The sequence below is a fragment of the Pipistrellus kuhlii genome, unplaced genomic scaffold, assembly GCF_014108245.1.
Source record: "Pipistrellus kuhlii isolate mPipKuh1 unplaced genomic scaffold, mPipKuh1.p scaffold_m20_p_2, whole genome shotgun sequence".
NCBI lineage: Eukaryota > Metazoa > Chordata > Mammalia > Chiroptera > Vespertilionidae > Pipistrellus > Pipistrellus kuhlii.
In genome coordinates, this window is record NW_023425515.1 from 29,087,658 (window position 1) to 29,110,056 (window position 22,399).

At 38.5% G+C, this 22,399-nt stretch overlaps 1 protein-coding gene and 1 pseudogene across 5 annotated transcripts in view; one reads left to right on the forward strand and one right to left on the reverse strand.

Annotated features, from left to right (window-relative positions):
• NLGN1 (neuroligin 1) overlaps positions 1-22,399 on the forward strand; it is an 804,575-nt gene that overhangs the window by 572,722 nt on the left and 209,454 nt on the right. The window lies entirely within an intron of this gene.
• On the reverse strand, positions 918-19,888 carry LOC118724761 (annotated as a pseudogene).

A 22,399-nucleotide genomic window follows, 5' to 3' on the forward strand; every position in this document is an offset into this window, starting at 1 on the left:
TGTACATAGCAATTCATGACCTTAAACAAGAAACCAAATGTTATTGCTATAATATAAGTATTATTCTTTAAAAATACTGTCAATCAACTAGAGGACATTAGCAAGTAAAGCCGAGATTATAATTTAAAAAGTGAAATAAAACAAACGAGCAAATAATTTAACCTTGATATTAATGCCACAGGCTTCCTTCACACTTCCTAGCTTTGAGAGTTTATCTTATAACTATTGCTTTTATATAACATACTCCTATATTGTGAGTATCATATGCCAGGTAATCCTTTAAGCATTTTATAAATATGAAATAATTTAATGCTCTAACAACTAGATGAATTAGGTTATTATCCCCATTTTATTATTAAGAAACTGAGGTACAAAAGGCTTGAGTAACATTCCAAGGATCACAGTTAGAAAGTGTTGGAGCTGACTGAGCATCCAACCAGGCAGAGGTGATGTATAATCTGGGATTATAACCACTTCTGTGTTGTAAAATTTCACTATAACCTCACGTTATCTCCACTTTTTATGGAAGCAAGTCATTCCTCTAACACAGTGGTTCCCAACCTATTTTTGGCCATGCCCCACTTAAGCATCTCTAAAATTCCGTTACCCCCCACCCTCTTGAGACATATAATTCTTATTATTTAAAAAGTGAACTCCTATTCTCATGGAGGAAGCCTAAAAGGCCATTAATTTGGTCTAAATAGCTTCCAAAGAACATGGCACCCATGAGAGAGAAAAATAAAAGAACAAAAGGACAGTTGAAGTACTGAGGAAGAAATCACTAAGAAACTGTTACAAAAACAAAAATAATATGAAGTGATATGAAAGAATAGCAAATAAAGTTTCAAAACATATAATAGAGAACTAAAATGCATGAATATGTCACAATATATACTTATATGCTATATATGAGGCTCCTAGATCTAGAACAATAAGAAATGCAAAAAAAATTCACTGTTAAAACTCATTCTCAAATAGCCCTCTTAAAAATCAAATCGCCCCCCTGTGAGGTGTGTGCCCCATGTTGGGAACCACTGCTCTAACAAATCATGATAAGGACATTATAGATGCTCAGTGATTGCAGAGGAACTAGATAAGGAACAAAGGAGTTCAGTTTTTACCCAAGATTAAGAATTAAGTGCACAGCAAAGTTTAGTGACTTCACAGAAGCCAAATGAGATTGACAGCATTAGCAGGAAAAATCTGATGAGAATTATATTGCCCAGGGTCAAATATGGACCCTTGAGATAAATTTAAATCAACAAGTGTCAAATGAATGAGGCAGTCTAAGGTAGGCAAAAGACAGCAAGCTGGGGATCACAAGTGAAAAGTTCTAATTTTTCTCATATCCTGGAACAACTGCTTATTTTTGGGGAGTCAGAGTATAATGTTATAGTTTCTGTAGTCAGACAAACTAACACTCCAGTCTGGGTTATTCATTTCCTCCCTGTGAGTCTGTCTTTTGGGGGAGTCCATGCATAGCTCCTTATTTATTTCCTTCAAAGCAGACATGTTTTCCACTTCTTTATTATTATTATTATTATTATTATTATTATTATTATTATTATTGACTGACAACATCCAGCTAGACAGAGCAGACCTTACTTAGAAGTGTATTTATCAAACTTGGCAGCCATGAAATTCTGCATAGGTGTACTGAGGTACTAGATTTGAGGCTATGTTCTGGGAACACAAAAAGAACACAGAGACTAGGTTCCTGACTTCAAAAAGCTGAGTTAAATGGGAAAGATAGATGTTGAAGTGTGCTGAGGTACAGATGGGTCAGGATTATTAAAGGCTCAAAGGAAAATTAGGGAGCAAAACCAAAACAAATTCTCTCTGGTGACACTTCATGCTTATGGAAAGAGGTTTCAAGCACTAAGTCACAAGGTACAGGCATCCTTTCAGTCACCTCTGTTTATGTTTCAAAATTGGGTATTGTTAGGGATATTTTCTCCATAAGCTAGACAGATTCAGAAGCAAGTGTCCCACCTTCCTGCAAAGCAGGCTAATGCCTGCCAGTGTAACTGAGCTCCTGAAAACTTCTCTTGGTGTTAGAGGCCACAGTGTTGATGGAAGCGCTGGTGATGTAATGTCCCTCAAAGAAAATGCTAAGTGACATCGAGCTCCATGGGCAGGTATATTTAGAAAGTGCCGCTGTACAATATACTGTCTACTAATAAGCAAAGATGAGGAAATAGAAAGCCAAAAAATTCAGATATTAAATAAGATTGACAGTTAAGGATGAACTTGAATTTGTAGTGTGTTAATTTAGGATAAGTATTTTTTTAAAAGGCTAAACATGTTAATCATGGCATTTTGTAAGTTTTAGCACATTTTGCTTTCTCTGAAGTAAACACATGAAAAGAGTAATTAAGAGCTATAGATGAAGAGTAAGAGTGGTTTTCAAGACCTTAATTAAGTGGTAATTTAAACAATAATAAAGTACAATTGACAATGTGATAAAATATTGAAGAAGGCTAGTGTGAGGATTGTGGTTTCTATAGTTTGAAGGAAAAGGTGTTGATGTAAAAATAGGGTAGATATGATGGCTAATATTAATGCCTCCAATAATGATAAAAATATATAGAATGAACTTTATGATGCAAATACATTTTCAAATATGGAAAATTATGTTTCTTATTCAAAAAATGTTATGAGGCAGGAAGCCTCGTACAGAATATTAACTAAAACAAGGTAATAAAGAGAGAATGTGGCAGTTAGTTTGAATATAATATACTTAATTGGATATAATACAATTCTCATTTACAGGTTTAACTCTGTAAATCTCATTTGGCCTCTATGAGCAAGTCATCGAATTTTACTGCCCCACTAAATTGAAAGGTTTTGGTAAAAAAAAAAAATAAATAAAAATTGCAGCAATGTCTAATTGTTCTGTGGCTAGTGGACAGTCCTTTTTACTTAATGAGCTAAGTTGATCCATTGAGATGGATCTTTTGCTTGGTTCTCAACTCATTCACAATATCAACATGGAATTTAACTGTATCCTGTGCCCTTTGTGTGATGTGAAATGCCTTTTTGGAAAAAGATTCTCAACAGTAAGCCACATCTACGGCTTATCCTAAGGATAGCTTTTGCATCATGTAACAATTAATGATAAAGTGTAGCAAAGTTTTAATCTAATAATACCAAAAAAATAAAGTTTAATGCCACCTTTTTCATCTCTCATCTCCAAGTATTATTCAGAATGCCTATGCATGTGCTTTGTCTTATGGATATTTCCTCTAAAATCACTCACTGAATTCATCACTGGTAAAATTAAGGAAACCTTTCAGACCTCCCCCCTCTTTATTCTCCCCAAAACAACAATAACAACAACAAAAACCAATAAACTAAAAACAACAATTACAAAGAGTTAAAGTCTTTTGACTTGGGGGGAAAAAAAACAAACAAACTTACATTCTGGGTCCTAAATCTCTTTTGTTTCATTTTCTGATTATCTAAGTGACCTTTCATAAACCCTTCTTAAAGTAGCCCTTTCCCTTTTCTAGAAAGCTTGAGGAACTAAGAAAACATATTCCAGCCTGCTCAATCCCTTTCCTTCCAGACCCACAGTAGCCAGTGATGCTTGTTTACTTTGTGTTTTGAAATATTCCATAATTGCTTCATGTACATACCACTTGAGGAAAAGAACATGCAACATTTTCCTTTTTTATGCTCCACACAATCTACCATAATCTTGAGCATCAAAAATTGCTTGTTGCCTGTACATATTATTCACTTAGCTAGCTCCAATTTCAGCCGAAGTTCTTTCACAGAGTATGAGACTCCCTAGGGCATTCAAAACAAGAGAGGCTTCCTTAGAAGCTAGTCATTTAGGAAGCAAGCATCCAGTCCCTGGCACGTCATACTTTTACCTTCAGATCCAGAACATAATTTTTACTTAAAAAAAAAAAAAGTGATTTTATGGAAGGGCTGTTCAATATCCCTAGATTAATTTTTGTATTTGCAAAGCCTTTTATTTGGCTCCAAGTGACTCCACCACCCCCACCTTGCCTTGAAGATGAAGCATTCAAAGGCATCAGGCAAGAAAGATAAGACACAGTAAGTTATTGAAGCGATTGGCGCTTACTCCTTGCAAAGGACAAAATATATACACCTGAAAAGTGAAAACAGCAATAGAGTGATTCCCAAGGCCAACAAACACAGCTGGGGTTTCTGGCAGTGAAGGTACAAAGGATAGTGTGTTTGGAACCCTTTGTGTTCACGGTGCCTTTGTAGGCCTGTGACTGCCTGTGCTTAGGAAGATAAGAAACACTGAGAGGTAACAATTTTCTGGTTAAGAATGTGAGAAACTAAAGTAATAAAGGTAGGGCCTTCATGTTGCAGCAAAGGTAGCTGGAAAGCTTGTAGAAGTCGAGCTGCTGATGAGCCCAGAATAGAAATAAGGCCAATCCTCTGATGTACCAACCACTTTCCTGAAAAATGATCTCTCTGAGGTCAACTTTGGTTAACTCTCACAATTCAAAGGCGGTTTCTTCTCTCTCTCTGACTTTTCATAGCATTTGACATACTATACATGACACTCAGGCTGATGCGATTCTTCTGTTCTCTTTCTTTTTGCTTACTCCTTCTCCTTTTCAGGGTAAAGAGGCCAGGGATGAGGAAGGCTAAATGTCCACCATGAATCTACTTCTGATTAGCTCTGTGTGTTGTGAGGGGAGTGAGGGAAAAAATAAGTATTTTACTAGGTGAGGTCAAGAACACCCTTTAGAAGAAACTCTGAGCAAGTGATTGCCATCTATGTACAGGAGAGATGAATAGTAAAAGCTAGGCAAGGAAATCTGAATGGATTCCAGACCCCAATAGGAGATTGAGGTTAAAGTGAAGGATAAATGAACCAAGGTCTATTGTAGGTCAACTTTGTTTATCTTCCTTTTGTTCAGTTGTATGAATTCTCTATAAATTTTGGAGATTAAACATTTGAGGTTATTATTGTAGGCACTTATTTATAATTCTGTATGCCTAAGTTTCTCTCTCTCTCTCTCTCTCTCTCTCTCTCTCTCTCTCTCTCTCTCTCTCTCTGTTTTCTTCTCATTATAGCAGTCCCTTTAGCATTTCTTGTAATGCTGGCTTGGTGGTGATAAACTTCATTAGCCTTTTTTTGTCTCCTCATTTTGGCTGCCTGTTTAGGTCTTTGACAATGTGTTAGGTAGATCTGCTTTGCTTCCCAATCTCTAGCGTAGGACAGTGTCTAATTAGTCTAATGACTAATTAGAGCAGGCAAAAATTTAAAGCCACTAGAGTCCTGCCTCTGCCTGCAGACTGATTAGATTCAGGCAATTGTCCACAGGTGTGACAAGAGGTTTTCTAACAGAGTGGGGCCATTGCTTCTGCCTGGAAGCTAATTGATCTCAGTCTGCCTCAGAAACTCCACAGCGTGGAGCAAATGACTTTCCAATAAGGTGGGTCAACTGTCTTCTCCCAGGCAAAAACCACCTGGATAGCACAAGTCTACCTGAGAAAGATGACCTCCAAATCTTAAGAGAATGACTCAGCACAGGAAAACTGGGGTGACTGCCTTCAAAGCTCTTAACTCCAGAGCCCCCAACCCTAGCTTTTGCTGACTCAGCTCGAGTCCACTCTGCCCTCCCTCTTCCTGAACCCAAGGTGAGTGGCTGCACATGAAATTCTGTGCATTGACCTCTTAAAAAAGTAACCTGAATTTCTAGCCATCTCTCCTTGACAGACAGTAGCCCCACTGCTTTTCACAGCCAGATGTTTACTGGGTAACTTTCTCATTTCTGGTGCTCTCTGCTGGGGGTGGGAGGGTGGACACCTTGGGGATTAGACCCCAGAGTTATCAGTGGTAAACCTCCACAACTGAGATATCTAAACGGAACTTTAGCTGCTATGGGATCCTAGCCAGCCCTTTTGTACCTCTGCCCTTCCTACCAGTCTCTATGTGGTCTCCACTTTCCATCCTTGCTTATCAGGGTTCTCTCTTGCAAATCTTTAGTTGATTATTCAGGATGGGGTTGTTGTTTCTTTTGTATTTTTAGTTGTAATTACAGTTTGGTCCTAGGAGTGGGTCAGTATAGCATCCACTTACTCCACCACCATTTTCAATCCTCCATTGATTTTCAGAAAGAGTGGAAAGGAGTGAGGGAGGAGAGAGTGAAACATTGATGTAAGAGAGACACATCAGTTGGTTTCCTCCTGCATGTACCCTGACCAGGGCCAAGGATTAAATCTGCAACCCAGATATATGCCCTTGGCTGGGAATCGAACCTGGAGCTCTTCAGTGAGCAAACCATGAGCCACACTGGCCAGGACTCCATGTATTTTCTTAATGATATCTTTTAATGCATTAATACTTTTATTGTAATTTATCAATTTCTTTTAAAATTATTTTTATATGATCTAAGAAACCTTTGTTTGGTTCCAAGTCACATAGATATTCTTCTGTATTTTTATCTAAAATCTTTAGTGTTTTAGACTTTACAGATGGGTCAATGTTTAAGTTATCATGCATAATGTGGGGTAGGTGTTTATTTTTTAATGTGGATGTCCAATTTTTTAGAACCCTTTGCTGAAAATACTTTTCTTTACTGGTCACTTTATTTTCTTAGCAACTTTTAAACAACTTACCCATGATTTCAGATCTGCTAGGCCATGGAACAAAATTTCAAACTCATACTTGACTGAAAATTGCCATTCATGTTCATTCCCCCAAAATCTATGGCTAATTAGAAATAGTATTAATAAAAAGAGTCAAAACTTAATAGTCACTATACTAAGTTTTTTAGCATAGATTATTGCATTTAACTTTCAAACCAACTCTATTAAATAAACATCTAAATACATCTAATCTCGACAGAGCGACTTTTCCTATTGCTTTAAGATCTTGGAAATCAGGAGTGAGACATTCCATAAGAATTCTCGGGTTCCTTTCCTTTAGGTATGACACAGTCTTTGCAAAGTGCTCAGCTCCTCCATCAGGTATATCATCTCGACCCACAGATGTCAGGACAACATAACCCAAACCTCACTCTGCAATTGCCTTGGCAGAATTGTAGGGCTCCTTGGCATCTATTGGAGGCTGGTTTTTTGCAGTCTTAACAAGGCAAAATCTGCAACCTCTTGTACACGTGTCGCCCATCAACATGATCGTGGCTGTGGCAGTGGCGTATTTTCCACCTCCCCAGCACTCTCCAATATTGGGGCATTGAGCTTCCTCACATACTGTATAGAGATTTAAATTCCACAAAGTATTTTTCAGTTTATTGTAATTTCCCCCCAAGGGGAATCTTTGTCTTTAGTCATGGAGGTAGTCTTAAACCTTTCTCCTTTCTGGAGTTTTAAGTTCCCACTGTATTCATGCCAGGTGCTCTTGTCTGAAAGATTGCAAGATATAAAATCTCGAAGGTCTGGTCTAGTCTGTAAAAATTCCTTTTTTTTTTTTTTTTTTTTTTTTTAAATCTGGCAAGGAACTTACTGTTCTGACTTGACTGCATAAATATGTTCCAAATACATGGGGTCTCGGCGCAGACGATTAGCCCACAGTGTATAGACAAATCCGTCTTTTGTTTTCTAGCAGGGTTCTGGGATCTAAATTTCCAGGGGAAATAAAAAACAAAAACAAAAACAAAACAGATCGAGAATTGTCTCTGGATTTATTATGGACATATTATCCGAACTATTATTGGAAAGCCAGGTTTTAAAATTATTTTTTCTTGTCAGCTGAAACAAAGTATTTTCCATATTTTGAAATAATTTCTATAATAATTCCATTGAGCCAGTTTGCCTTAGTGGATAGAGCATCAAGGGTCCTGGGTTCCATTCTGATCAAGGGCACTTACTTCAGTGTATCTCAGTTTCAGGCTCCATCCCTGGTAGGGCCAGGGCCTGTGAAGAAGGCAGCTCTCACATCTGAATTTCTCTTTCTCTCCCTCTCCTTTTTACTCTTTATAAAGTAAATGGAAAAATAGCCTAAAGGGGATTAACAACAACAATAACCACAAAGAGTTAATCAGATTTGCTTAGTTTCAAGAAACTTGATAAGAGGATATTAGGGTAAAACTATTTGCTTGGGTCATTATACTCTTAGTGTTTTAACAATGACCTAAAGAAAAAGGTGCTATCTCAATATACAGAGATTTATTGCAAACATATTGGTAAGAACTGTTCCTATTCCTTTGCAAGAGCATGTGAAAAATTGAAACTCTGTAGTATATTTTCTTATATATAATTTAGCAGTGACTTGAAATTGCTTTTATATATAAAAAGATGACAATAGTATTTCCTCAAATGGACTCTAATACAAGAGTTTGGTTCTTTAAATAATAATGGAAAATTGAACATTGACGGAATAACATTCATCTCTGCTTTATTAAGAGCAGCACTACTGCCTCTAATAGAAGCAAACGGACTTTATTCATTGCTTTCCTTTGTGTGTTGATGCCTCTTGCAGCTCTATATCAGTGCATGGTAAATGGGGTTGTGCAGAATTTCCTCATGATCTTTCAGGCACAATCCCCTCAATGTGACATTGACTGGACTCCAGTTACCTCTTGTTTCCATGTTGGAGACCACATTATTATGTTCAAACCAATGCATACATTTTTTTATGTGCTTACAATGGAATAAAAATAATATTCTTTTATTGATTTCAGAGAGGAAGGGAGAGGGAGGGAGGGAGGGAGGGAGGGAGGGAGGGAGGGAGGGAGGGGGAGGGGGAGAGAGAGAGAGAGAGAGAGAGAGAGAGAGAGAGAGAGAGAGAGAAAGAGAAAGAAAAAGAAAAAGAGAAAGAGAAACATCAATGATGAGAGAGAATCATTGATTGGCTGCCTCCTGCATGCTCCACACTGGGGATCCAGTCCACAACTGCCCAGACCTGGAATTGAACTCCTGGTTCATAGGTCAGCTCTCAACATGGTTATTATTCTACAACCATGCAAAGCAGGCAGAGCAGAATGAAAACAATCTTAATGCAACTTTGGAAGTATCTGTTTTCTGTGGATTAAACCTTAGGAAATATAGTCTTATCTTATAAAATTGAGGTATAAAATAACTGTTGTATAATTACATGTTTATGAAGTATCAGAGGGTGGATTCTACTGCTAAGCAAGGAATTACTCTCTCATTCCTTAATTTTATTTAGTGGTGTATCATCCATCCAACATTTCACGGGAGCCAATAGTAAATATCTATGAAAATTGTACAGTATATTTAATTTGTTTTGTTTTGATGAATTACAAACAAATACATTTTGAAATTGTTAGGAAAAGTTATTAATTATTAATAGGTGAGATTTTGCACTAGCCAGCTTGGCTCAGTGGATAGAGCATCAGCCTGCGGACTGAAGGGTCCCAGATTCAATTCAGGCCAAGGGCACATGCCTGGGTTGTGGGGCTTGATCCAGGTAAGGGGTGTGTTGGAGGCAGCTGATCAATGATTTTCTCTAATCATTGATGTTTCTCTCTCTCTCCTTCTCCCTTCCTTTCTGAAATCAATAAAAAAATATATTTTAAAAAATAGGTGAGATTTCTAGAGTTTTAAATATTTTTACTTTCACATTAAAATTAATATTAAATAAAAGAGATGCCATTAGGTCAGAGGTTGTATTGCTAATATTCTGAATATAAGTTTACAGAATATTAGCAATATTCTGCCCTGATTTTAAACACTGACTGCATTATAAGTATATATTTATTAAATATACATTTCTTTATTTTCCCCAAATTAGAGAGAAGACAAGATTCTAGTAACAGTAATTTATTTTGCAGTAAACCCTATTGCTGCATATCTATTCTATCAAGTAAAGGATTACAGCGTTAGCCAAGTTCAGATAGACAATTCTATATATAAGTAAGATGTTTTAAGATGGAATTTATAGATTGAGCATTATAACATCCATTTGTTGAATGGCTAGCATATGAACATACCATTATATTTGCTTGAGAGAACTGAAAAAACAAATTTAAGAAAGTTCTCATCCTTGGAAATTTTACAATATGATATGAGGAATAAGAAAAATGAATAAATCTTAAACACACACACACACACACACACACACACAAAAGTACTAATAGCAAAGTATTAAGTGTGAGGAAGAGCAAGGACATGGTATACTCCTGGAGTCTAGAAACTTTATAGCTAGTTCTATGTATATCACTCTTTTATTTGTATAATTAGTTTTATCTACCCCCCAAATATTCTAGATAGTCTAAAATAGATATAATTTACAAGTTAGTTCTTTAAGATAAAAAATAATTATCAAAATTTATATGTAGGAATTTCTTTTCTCTCTCTCTCTCTCTCTCTCTCTCTCTCTCTCTCTCTCTCTCTCTCTCTCTTTTTTTTTTTTTTTTAATAAGCAATTTGAAACCAAATAGGGACACTGGTTTGGGTGCTCTGAGGTTTAAACACTTGTGATGGGTGGACAAAAAGCTATAGTATGAGCTTTCTAGAATGCAATAAAAAGGAAATCTGACCAAATTTTTGTCATTTAGAAGATCTTAACAAACATGTACAGAAAGAAACCCTATTTTCAGTACTTAGAAAAAAGATAAACCTTTTGAATATATTTTCAAGAAGACAACATGAGAAAGAGTAAACATTACCAGGGGCATTTCTATAAACACAACAGACATCAGAGGATTATATTATCTTAAAGGAATCCCTTCAGATGGACTGCTGGTTTAATATTAATTTGATCTGGAGATAAGTTGTGTTGTATAATTTCAGACAAGTTCTTTCAATATCTCTATATATAAAAGCCCAAGTGACTGTTACCACAGATCCACTGGTCGAGCAGTCACTGTGACATGCACAGACCAACAGAGGGAAGATGCTTAATGCAGGAGCTTCCCGTGGTGGTCAGTGTGCTCCCACAGCCAGCCTCCAGCAACTGGTCAACCTCCCTTGCAGCTAAGGCTCCGGGCGCTGGAGAACCTGGGTCTAGGACAACTGTAGGAGGAAAGCAGGCACAATGCTGATCAAGACAGAGTAGCAGCTCAGAGGAGAAAGAAGGAGCAAGGCAACAGCCTAATTGCAAAGATGTCAAGTAAGCACCACTGCCATCTTACCTCTGCCACTGCACTGTGCTGCATTGCTCACCTTTCTGCCCCCATCAGCCACTTCTAGCTTGGCCCTGCAACTTTTTGGGTTCTCAACCGCTGATTGGCTAGCACTCCTACGTGGTGGCTAGCACTCCACCATTGGCCAAAATCAGCTACCTATTATGTGTGTGGGTGGATCCCCAATAAAATGTGTGGCTGAGGTAGGAGAGATGACCTGTCTGTCTGTCAGCAACTGTATTTCCACATCCAAGCATAGCTGGTGTTCAGGCTGTTTTGTGCCGCTCTGTCTGTTGTCTTTGCTTGCCACTACCTCAGCACATCTACACAACTAGACTGGGGCCTGAAGCCAACTTCTCACAGCTCCCACTTCCTCTCTCCAGTGCATACCCTATTTTCTTTGTCCATGGGTTATACATATAGGCATACAAAGTCATTGGTTGATTACGCGCCCCCCCCCACATCCCCCTTTCAAAGCTTTAGTTTCCTTATCTGTACACTGAGAGGAGTAGATAGATTGGATTGTTTAGAAAAGACATTTTAGCTTAGTGTGGAAAAGAGAGGAGAAGTAAAATCACTGGTGTGAATACAGGCAAAGCAGGTAGAAATACTGTTTGGTCATATGTAAATTGACATCCTGGTACAAACTCAAAGAGATAGTTGGAAAGGCAACCAATCAGGACTGAAATAAAATTTGCAGATTAATGTCATGTGTCTCCAATTAGAGTTAGGAAGAAAACCATTTCTTCTGGAGGAACTATAGAAGAGGCAAGAACCAATTCATAAAGATGGATGTGCCAATCTATAAATAATGCCAAAATTAAGAGATTAAATAGGAACCAACAAAAGCGATAGAAAAAAACAGAGTTCAAGAATTTAAAGAAGGTAATGATATATGATTATTTATGAATCATAATAAGAAGTATTTGAGAATAAGAGACATTAATAAATAGGATAAAATATAATTAATGGATAAAAATTAAATGCATATGAAAGTTTATAATATAAGTAACTAGATGCCTACTGCATGCAATTTGTGCACTCTGGTAGGGGGGTTCCTCAGCCCAGCCTGCATCCTCTCACAGTCCGGGAGCCCTTGGGGGATGTCTGACTGACGACTTAAGCCTGCTCCTACATTGAGCATCTGCCCCCCAGTGGTCAGTGCACATTATAGCAACTGGATGTTCTGCTGTTTGGTTGATTTACATATTAGTTTTTTTATTATATAGGATTACAGATGCGAGGTAACAAGATTTTTTTTAATGCTAGAAAAAATGTTATTATTCTAAAATTTTTTGGTATTCTATAAAAAGTGGTTAAATAAGTAAAAAGTCAAACAATAAGTTAGACTATCATGAATGTTAAAAGACAATCACAGCATTCTGCTCCTTTGCAAAAGATAAGTTATATCTCACTAGAAACAGATCCATGGTGAGATTCATGGAAGTAGAAAAATTCAAAATAATCTCCCAGGTTTAAAGCAGAGAGGAGGAGACACGTACTTCAGAGTATCTGGAACAGTATGGGCAAAGATTTGAAAGAGAGAAAGTGTGAGATTTTGGGAACAGTGAATAACTATGTTAGTCATGTCGAGTACTGAAGTATACATAAACAGTTGTTATTGTTGTATTTAAAAGTTAGATTGAGACCTGAAATGCTGGTATGTGAAAAGTTATATTTAATTTGTTGGATGATAGAAAGCTATTGAAGGTTTAATGTGCTAATATGTGGCATGATCAGGAAGGTTCTTCAGGAAGACACATCTGGCAGTAACAATAGAACAAAGTAGAGCAGAACTCTGGGATGGGAGGTCTCAGTGTTACAACAAGGGTATAGGTGGCCTGAACTAGGGAGGTCGCAGTAGGAATGGAAGAAAGAATAGAAAGAGGGCCAGTGAACTTGGCCAGCAATCCAATGTCATTTGTAACTATTGGAAAATGACAGTGCGGCCCAAGGCTAATCCCTTATCTCCAGTGCCATCTTTCTTACTTAGTAAAAATGGATTATGGTGTTTTGTTTCCACCTGTCTCAGAGATGCTGTCAGAATTGATTATACACATTTCCCCAAAGTAATCTAAAATGCTTTAATTCTTTGGAACTGGACACTATGTAAATAAAATTATTCATTATGTATAAAAGAGGAGTACAGAATGATGGATGTGCCAGGCCAACACAAGAGAACTGTTTAAGAATACTGAGAGAAAGAAGCCAGATAATCAATACAGTGTTTAATGTGGAGGGCTAAAGATACCGGTAGGAGAATCCTGAATAAAGGAAAATAGAGGATACAACGTTTGGGAGTTAAGACTGATGAAAGAAGGCTGTGCTCTGTTAAATATTTGCAAGAGAAAGAAGTGAGCACTTTAGATTTACTGTTCAATATTAAGAAATAAGGAGAAAAAAGTTTAAAATAAAAACTAGAGGTTGTTTGCAGTGTCTATGAAAAGGGACAGGAAGAGTTATGCAGATATGTTTACATTCTGAATTTTACATTAAACATGACCAATACTTCCATGTGCTGCTGAATGACAGAATAGCATTTTATTTCAAAGACCATTGCTGGAGTTCTAGATTTCAACTGACAAGCGTACAAACGAATGGGCATTATTTTAGGCTACTCAGATGCTGGTATTAGGGTGTTAAACACTTAAAGTCCCCAGGAAAACCATTTTGGGGTTGTGTTTTTAGCTGATACTTCTAGTGATAACCATGTAAATAAAAAGATTCAATTCAGCAAAATTTGTACACTGAAACATCTACTTTTTAACTTTTCTTATTCCTAGCATGATTACTAAGGTCCAGATTGAACAAATATTTTTCATAGATTAAAAAGTTTATGATAAACTGATAGAAAATATTGCATTATTTTATCTTAAAAAGTATGCTGGGTTTTGGATTAAAAAATAAAATTAATTATATTGTGCTTTAGGCCTTCCCTCTCTTGAAACTGTGCTGTACCAACCACTTGAACTTATTCTCACCAAGGGTTTTTAAAGATTTTTCTTTTCCCAGCTGGTAATATCTTTAGATTGAACTTATGAATGTTGAGGAACATTTGAAAATCAAAGGAGGGAAGCTATCATGGTGCAATGGGTGCTAGAGCTATTGTTCTGTGGGCAAGAAATGTCACTTCTGAATCTTTAGCCAGCTGAGCATGATGACCCCAGCAACAGAGAGGAGAGTGCACTAGGTTAAGAGGTCAGATAATGGGGAAAAAAAGTTTTGGCCACTATCAGCAAAGCATTGTCAAGGGTGCCATCAACAGTGCCTTAAGGAGGTCAGTATAAATATTTGAAAGTGAAGGGCATTTCACTGGAGATTAGAACTTCGTGAGTGTGTGAAATCACCACGTCCATGTTTTGCAAATAATTTTCTGTGACATTCTGATGTTCTTTAGACTTCCCTTTTGGCCAAATGGAAGAGGTAAGAGACCCAGCAGGTGATCTAGTCCCCTACTCCGGTTCTACCACACCAAATCTGCTTTTTATTGCTTTCCGCACTGGACTTGCAGGAATTATCACATTAAGAGATAAGGTTTTACTTTAAAAAAAATGCTACACGTGAGATTCAGGGAGTCAGAGTGGGTCACCTAAGTTCCCACAGGGCTCCCATTCCAGGGTGGCTCCTGTAATGCCAGCATGCTCATTTGTGAAGAGTCCCAGGTGGGACTCTTAGCCCAGGTTGAAGAGACAGGCTAAGTGAAGATTTGGTGCATCTCCCCTGGTGTGTTGCCATGCCCCGCCTTTCACTGATGAGGTCGTTCCAATTCCACCTCTGTGTGCTGGCAGCTGCCACACACACACCAAGGAGGGCTCCCATTTGTGTTTTTTTTTTTTTTTTTTTTTTTTTTTTTTTTGTGAATTGGCTTTTGCTGTAGCAGGTTTCTTGCAATCTGCTGTGAGGCAGACTTCTTAGAACCAATTTGGAATGGCTCTGACTTTCTCTTACCCTTATGTATGTCAATCAACACTACATGGATGCCTGGAGGATGCTTCAGGGATGTGAATGAGATTGAAAAGCTTATAAACCAGGGCATCTCAAGAAAACTAAGGGAAAGGGGTAATTATCGGACTCAGGGGTGTGGGGAGAACTAATGGGATCAAACGAATAAAAGGAGGTATTTCTTGAGAGCAAGTGACATTAGCTTGTGTGAAAGCCCGACAAAGAGTGTGGGATTAGACTTTGTGTCATTAATATATTTACCCCAACCAAACAGGAGTGATAAGTATATCACTGGTACATAGACAAGCCTCATATGCTTTTGCTCTACCTAATTTTCTGTTTGTCTGAGGAAAGTTGCAGTGCAATACTATTAAAGAGATGTAGATTTATGCATTGGATAGTGATAGCTCTAAACATGTGTACTGTTTAATTTTCCAGTGCCCATAAAGGCCCCCAACCTCTCTGTGGAGAAATTTAGTTATTCCTGTAACATAGTCTGTTTTCCCACTTAGCTCAAGGCTCACACACTCCAAGCAATTCTTCAGTAACATGTTCATTTCTCCTTTTACTTGCAGCCTTACACTCATTTTGATTTGTCCCTGGCCTTTCTCCTCTATCAACCGGTTTATGAAGGTGCAAGGTGGGAAATGACAAATAAGATTGTCATTGCAATCTGGGGCAAAGGTAGGGCATGTGTTAGGTAGGGATCACATTACTTGGTACATCAATCTATTAAGATGTGTTTAAGACCTACTCTGGCATGATTCTGAGTTCGACTTTTTTGCTTTCCTCAAAAGAATATTATTTTCTTTCCCCTCTGGAAGCTTTATTAAAGAGTTAAGAGAATTGATGATTTTTTTTTTTTTAATTTAGCAAGGGATGTACTTGAAATGCATAACTTATCATAAATAAGCACCAACACTTAAAAAGGCCAGGAGGCAAAGTTTATTGGGACTTGTTAACGTATTAACTTAAACACATTTTAGCAAATAGCCGTATTTCTTCTTATAGCATGTATTTCAATGCATTAAGTAGGGTGGTACTGTATTCATTCTGGTTGAAGGACCTGGAGAATATCTCACTGAAGAAGCAGCATTTGAACTAGCCTTGGGAAGAAAAGGATGTTGGCTGGCTTAGGAAGGAGCAACACAGGCTTCCGGTTTGCAGTGGTCAAAGATCCTGAACCCACCTCCTCCCATGAACACCTTGAACTTACATCTGCAAACAGAGCAGTTCCTCTGTAGAGGGCATGTAGGAGGTGGGCGATCATAGATTCTCTCTCATCATTGATGTTTCTCTCTCTCCTTCTCATTCTCTGAAATCAATATTTTTTTAAGAAAAAAAAAAAAAAAAACTGCCGAAACCGGTTTTGGCTCAATGGATAGAGCGTCGGCTTGGGGACTGAAAGGTCCCGGGTTCGATTCCGGTCAAGGGCATGTACCTTGGTTGCAGGCATATCCCCAGTAGGGGGTGTGCAAGAGGCAGCTGATCGATGACTCTCTCTCATCGATGTTTCTAACTCTCTATCCCTCTCTCTTCCTCTCTGTACAAAATCAATTAAATATTAAATAAATAAATAAATAAATAAATAAACAAACAAACAAATATTAAAAAAAAGAAAGAAAAACAAAGAAAAAAAACTGACTTGGTCTTATGTGACTAAAATGATAGGCATCTGGCAGACAGAGGTGGAGAGAAATCTGAAAAGCAGGGCATTTGTGAAATCATGAAATATTTGGAGCATTTTGGGAAGATTCACCCATGTGTTCAGTTCAGCACTCCTAAGCAACAACTGAACGCCATGTACTACCTTCTGCCTTGCCCTTAAAACTTAATCCTCATCCTCAAACAGCTAGCAGAGATGGCTGGACAAGAAACAATGGAACCTGTCTTCAGATTTTAAGAATAAAATGGTCTAATATATATAAAACAGGTAAAACAGTGGTTAGCACATTGGGAGCACCATGTAAATATTAGCAATAATTCCTTCCATACTTAATTTTTTCCCTCAATCTTATCAATAAAGTGAGAGCATTCTCAATGTCAGGTATGAGTATCCAATAAAACAGGACATTGAATTTGTTTTTGTTTGTTTTTTTGTCTCTTTTAGCAGTGGTTTGCAACCCATCTATCTCTCTGAACAGAATCTAAGTATAAATTGTATTTTCAATAAGCACTAAGATATCTTGAGAGCAGATTATATCAAGCAGTGTGCTCTGGTTTTTACATGAATTGCCTCTAGTATTTAATCCTCACAACTCTATGAGGCAAATACTATTATTATCCTTAAAAAAAAAAAAAAAAAAAAAAAAAAAAGGATGAGAAAGCTAAGGCTTAAAGGGATTAAGTAATTTGCCTAAGGAAATTTGAGCACAGTTCTATCCCCAGAAATCAAGCTCTTAACCATATCTTACAGTCTATCTAATCAGAAATGCATTTTAGATATTTTGCAGTGTTGTAAGTAACTGTATTGGGTGACTTCTCATCTCTCCATTTCTCCCATACTTTAGTTTCATTCTTTCAATTGTATTTTCTTAATAAAGGCAGTATAGTTTATTTTTCTTTCTCTCTCTTTTTTTTTTTTTTTTTTTAAATCACACTCTTGAGATTCTGAAAGCAGTTTATACTGTAAACAAAGATAGACTGGAAAAATATTTTAATGTTTTTCATCTTGGAAAATAATTACATTTTTTTATTGAATTATATGTAATATAAAATTATCATTCACCTGTTGTTTGAATAAACAGTCTGATGTTTTTCTTTTTACTAACTCAGTGTTTTAATTTTCTTAAAAGTAATAAATGTAACATCTTTTATTATACCAGGTTTTATTATCAGCACAGAAAAGAATTCAAAGTTCTCACCACATAATTCTTGAAGACCATTTTTACTTTTTAAAAATATGTTTTTATTGATTTCAGAGAGAAAAGGAGAGGGAGAGAGAGATAGAAACATCAATTATTATGGGAGTGAATCATTGATTGGCTGCTTCCTGCATGGCCCGCACTGGGGATCAAGCCCACAACCCGGGCATGTGTCCTTGACTGGAATCAAATCCTGGACCCTTCAGTCCACAGGCTGATACTCTAACCACTGAGCAAAACTGGCTAGGGCTTGAAAACCTTTTTTATAGTCACTCCTCACAGAGAGAATGGTCATTTTTTATTGTAATAAAGCATTTAATTAAACATTACATTTCTATATGTCATTTGCAAAAAAGCTCAAATGTTGTATTTCAGATTTAAGAAAACCATTCGCCTTTCAGGCAATGTTAATAAATTGAGAAGCTTTGTCATTTGTTATGATAAACATGAACTCGATCAAGTTAATAATAAAGGACTTCTAATTTATTTTTTTATGCTTTCATTTCCTTGGGGAATGCAGTTGTTTAAATAATGTGACTTTTAAGTCACATATATACTTTTTTTACATTTTTCTATATTAGGATTAATTACTTGCTGACTGACATTTTGAGTTGGGTCCTATTTTCCTCTCACCTAATTACATCCAATCATTTCGTTATCCTTCTGTAATTTTATGACAACTCTACTACAAGTATTGTGGCTGTAGATTGATGTGCCACAGCTTCGTATATTCTTGTAATTTAGGGCCTATTAGTGGCAGACTGGGGGGGGAAAAACACCAAGAACTTAATTGGTTTCAAATTGGCTGTAAATTGTAATTAGAGGAGAAGAGAAATAAGTCATAATTTAGGTGTTTTGTATCACAACAAAATTTAGAGGCATTGATCTATCAGGGCACTGTTTTTTTGTGGGGAAGGGGACAATCCCTGGTAATTAGACATTATGCTGCAATGCTTATTGGAAACAGAAATCAGAACCCGTGGACTTGCTGATGAGCTTAATTTGGCAGCAGAACTCTGTGGCATCCCATAGCCCTAGGTCTGAGGGTTTGAAGGTAAAATTTTATAAATACTAGAGGGGCAGTGCACTAAATTTGTGCACGGGGCGGGGTGGGGGATGGGGGGAGGACCGTCCCTCAGCCTGGATTGTGAGAGGGGGCAGGCCAGACTGAGGGACCTCACTGGTGCAGGATTGGGGACAGGGAGAGATGTTGGAGGTTAGCCAGCTGGATAGGGACCGCAGGAGGGCTCCAGGACATGTCTAGCCCATCTTGCTCAGTCCTGATTAGCCTAACTTCAGCGGCAACCTAACCTACTGGTCAGATATATATAAGCCTAATATGGTAAGTGTACAGTCGTCCAGTTGGCCATTCAACCAATCAAAGTGTAATATGCTAATGATATGCTAAGGCCGTTCAACTACTCACTATGATATGAACAGACCACCGGGGAGCAGATGCTCTGGTCAATAGGTTAGCTTGCTGCTGAGGTCCAGCCGATTTGGACTGAGCATGGCAGGCTGGACACACCCTGGAGCCTTCCCATAGTCCTTCCCTGGCTGGCCAATCTCCATGTTCTCCCCAGCCTTAGTTGTGCACCAGTGGGGTCCCTTGACCTGGCCTGAGCCCTTTTGCAGTCCAGGCTGAGGGACCCTACAAGTGCATAAATTTCAGACACTGGGCCTCTAATACACACACACACACACACACACACACACACACACACTAGTGGCCTGGTGCATAGATTGTGCACATTACATGAAAAGTAATTTGAAGAAATATTTTTAATATTGCTATTTGCTCTTTCTCCCTCAGTTCTTGGGAGCCAGGTGGCAGCCCCGCCCCCCCACTGCCTCAGCTTATCACTGTCTGCGGGGCAATTGACAGTGCTATCAGGCCCCCACTCACATCTGTCTTAGCCTGGTGCTCCCCGCTTACCTGCTCCACCGTCCCTCTGCAGTCCCACTCTCATGGGGCCCATTGGGACCTGCAGTGCCTCCATTGCCTCCTACTGCCAGTGCCATATCACCAAAACCCACCATGTTCCACAATGCCTCCTGGTGGTCAGCACACGTCATAGTGAGTGGTCAAACTCCCAGTTGAGGGGACAATTTGCATATTAGGCTTTTATTATATAGGATATAGATACTAGAGGTCAGGTGCACAAATTTGTGTACAGGTGGGGTCCCTCGGCCTGCCCAATGATCAGGCCTGATTGGGACTGGCTGACCAGATGGAGGGACCACAGGAGGTTGGCTGGTCATGGGAAGTTGGCTGTTGGAGTGCAATGACCATCAGGGGAAGCTCCTGCATAAGCATCTGCCCCCTGTGTGGTCAGTGTACATCACAGTGACCAGTCAACTGGTCGTTCAATCATTTAGGCTTTTAGATAGATGATAGATAGATAGATAGATAGATAGATAGATAGATAGATCGATAGATAATAGATAGATGATAGATGATAGTTAGATAGATAGACAGACAGATGATAGATAGACTAGGAGCCCTTGGGGGATGTCTGACTGCCGACTTAGGCAGGGAGAGGGCCTAAGCTGGCAGTTGGACATCCCTCTCACAGTCCAGGACCCCTTGCTCCTTACAGCCCACCTGCTCACTGCTCCTTACCACTCAGCTTGCTGCTCCTTAGCGCTGCCTGGAGGGGAGAGAGGCTCCAGCCTCTACTACTGTGCTCGCCAGCCAAGAGCCTGGCTTCTGGCTAAGTGGTGCTTCCCTGTGGGAGTGCACTGACCACCAGGGGGCAGCTCCTGCATTAAGTGTCTGCCCCCTAGTGGTCAGTGCACATCATAATGACCAGTCATTCTGGTTGTTCCACCGTAATGGTCACTTTGGCTTTTATTATATAGATTGCCTTCCACCAAGACAAAGGGCATATAAATGAGTTGCTTGGCAAGTGGATCTGAAGAATCGCCCCCCATAAAGTTGTCTAATCATTATATATCATTATTGCCAGCAGAAGCCATCTCTGGCTGAAAGTAGCATTGATCATACCATACAATGGTCATGGTATGGATTTGGCTGCCACATCTCTCAACTATTGCTTTCCAAAGTTTATTCTGCTCATCTGACTTACAAGTGGGATCCTTTTTAAACCCCTCAGTTCTCCATTAGCATCTCCCCCAAAGCTCAATCAAAAAGGATGACTTTCTCTTATGGAGAGGAAGTCATCTGCAGTCAATAGAACTGATGCTGTTTAAGTTCCCTATTTACAATGACTCAACTATTTCTGCTTGCTGGGGGGTGGAAGAGTAAGTAATTTCCTTTAATTTGATATATCTCTCCTTCCACTTCTCTCTCAATAAAATGAAATAGTCCTTGATATTGAATCCTAGATATTGTGAAGTCAGATATAGAAGGAAGAGTAAAAGATTCAGATTGGCATTCTCCTTGGACATTGATGGTGATTTTGAGGGAGTTACAGCTAAGATGATTTCTTTGCATTTTCAGTTAAGTGACTATAGAATACAGGAACAATACAGATGGCAAGTGGTAACAAGGCAGGTAAGAATATATGTACCAGCATTTTTTATGCCTCCTTTATCAAGTGAGTGAGTTCAGAGCTTTTTATATCATTATTCACGAATAAGCAATCTGTACATGGGGAATAAGCCAGGGAGGCAGGTTTTATTTTCACATTTGACTTTTGAGAATTATGAAAACTTAACTTCTTTTACTCCATATGCTTTTACAACGTTTTGACACATTCTATAATGAAATTTTATGGCAAAGTAAAGCATTTTTACTGGAGAGTACCTGTTTCAGTTAAATTAGATAAAGGCGCATGAATTGGACACAGTTCCCATTCCATTGCAAATGAATCTCACTTTTACAGATTTGGGAATAGAGCATTCAGAGTGCCATGTTGCAGCAATAAGTAGAGATATTTTATGTATTTCATTTTGCTTCTTTCTTGCCATTTCCCAGGGATCATCAAAATGCCTGAAACACAATTGGTAGGTGTATATTTGTTGAAGAATTTATAAATAAATAAATGAAAATGAATAAAAAAACTACTTGAGGACCCAGCCAGTGTGACTAAGTAGTTGAGCGTCAACCTATGAACCAGAAGATCACAGTTTGATTCCCAGTCATGACACATGCCTGGATTGTGGGCTAGGTCCCCAGTAGGTGCTATGCAGGAAGCAGCCGATCAATGATTCTCTCTCATCATTGATGTTTCTTTCTCTCTCCCTTTCTCTCTGAAATAAATTATATCTTACCTAATAATAGACAAACACGTAAATTGACTGTACCTTTGCTATGCCCATATCCAATTAGAGTGACCATGCAAATTAACCTAAACAAGATGGCAGTTAATTTGCATACATAGGCGCCCAGAGCCTGTGTGTCCCAGGAACATCCTGGCATCCAGTTCATTGTGAGGTAAGGCCTGGGCAGGAGCAGACACCCTGAGATCAATCACAGGGATCTGGGGGTCCACTCCTGCTCCCTGCAATCTATCGCTGGGGGTCTGCTTGCAGCCTGGAGCCAGAGGCTTTCGGCCTGGAGCAGGAGCAGACCCCCGGCAATCGGTT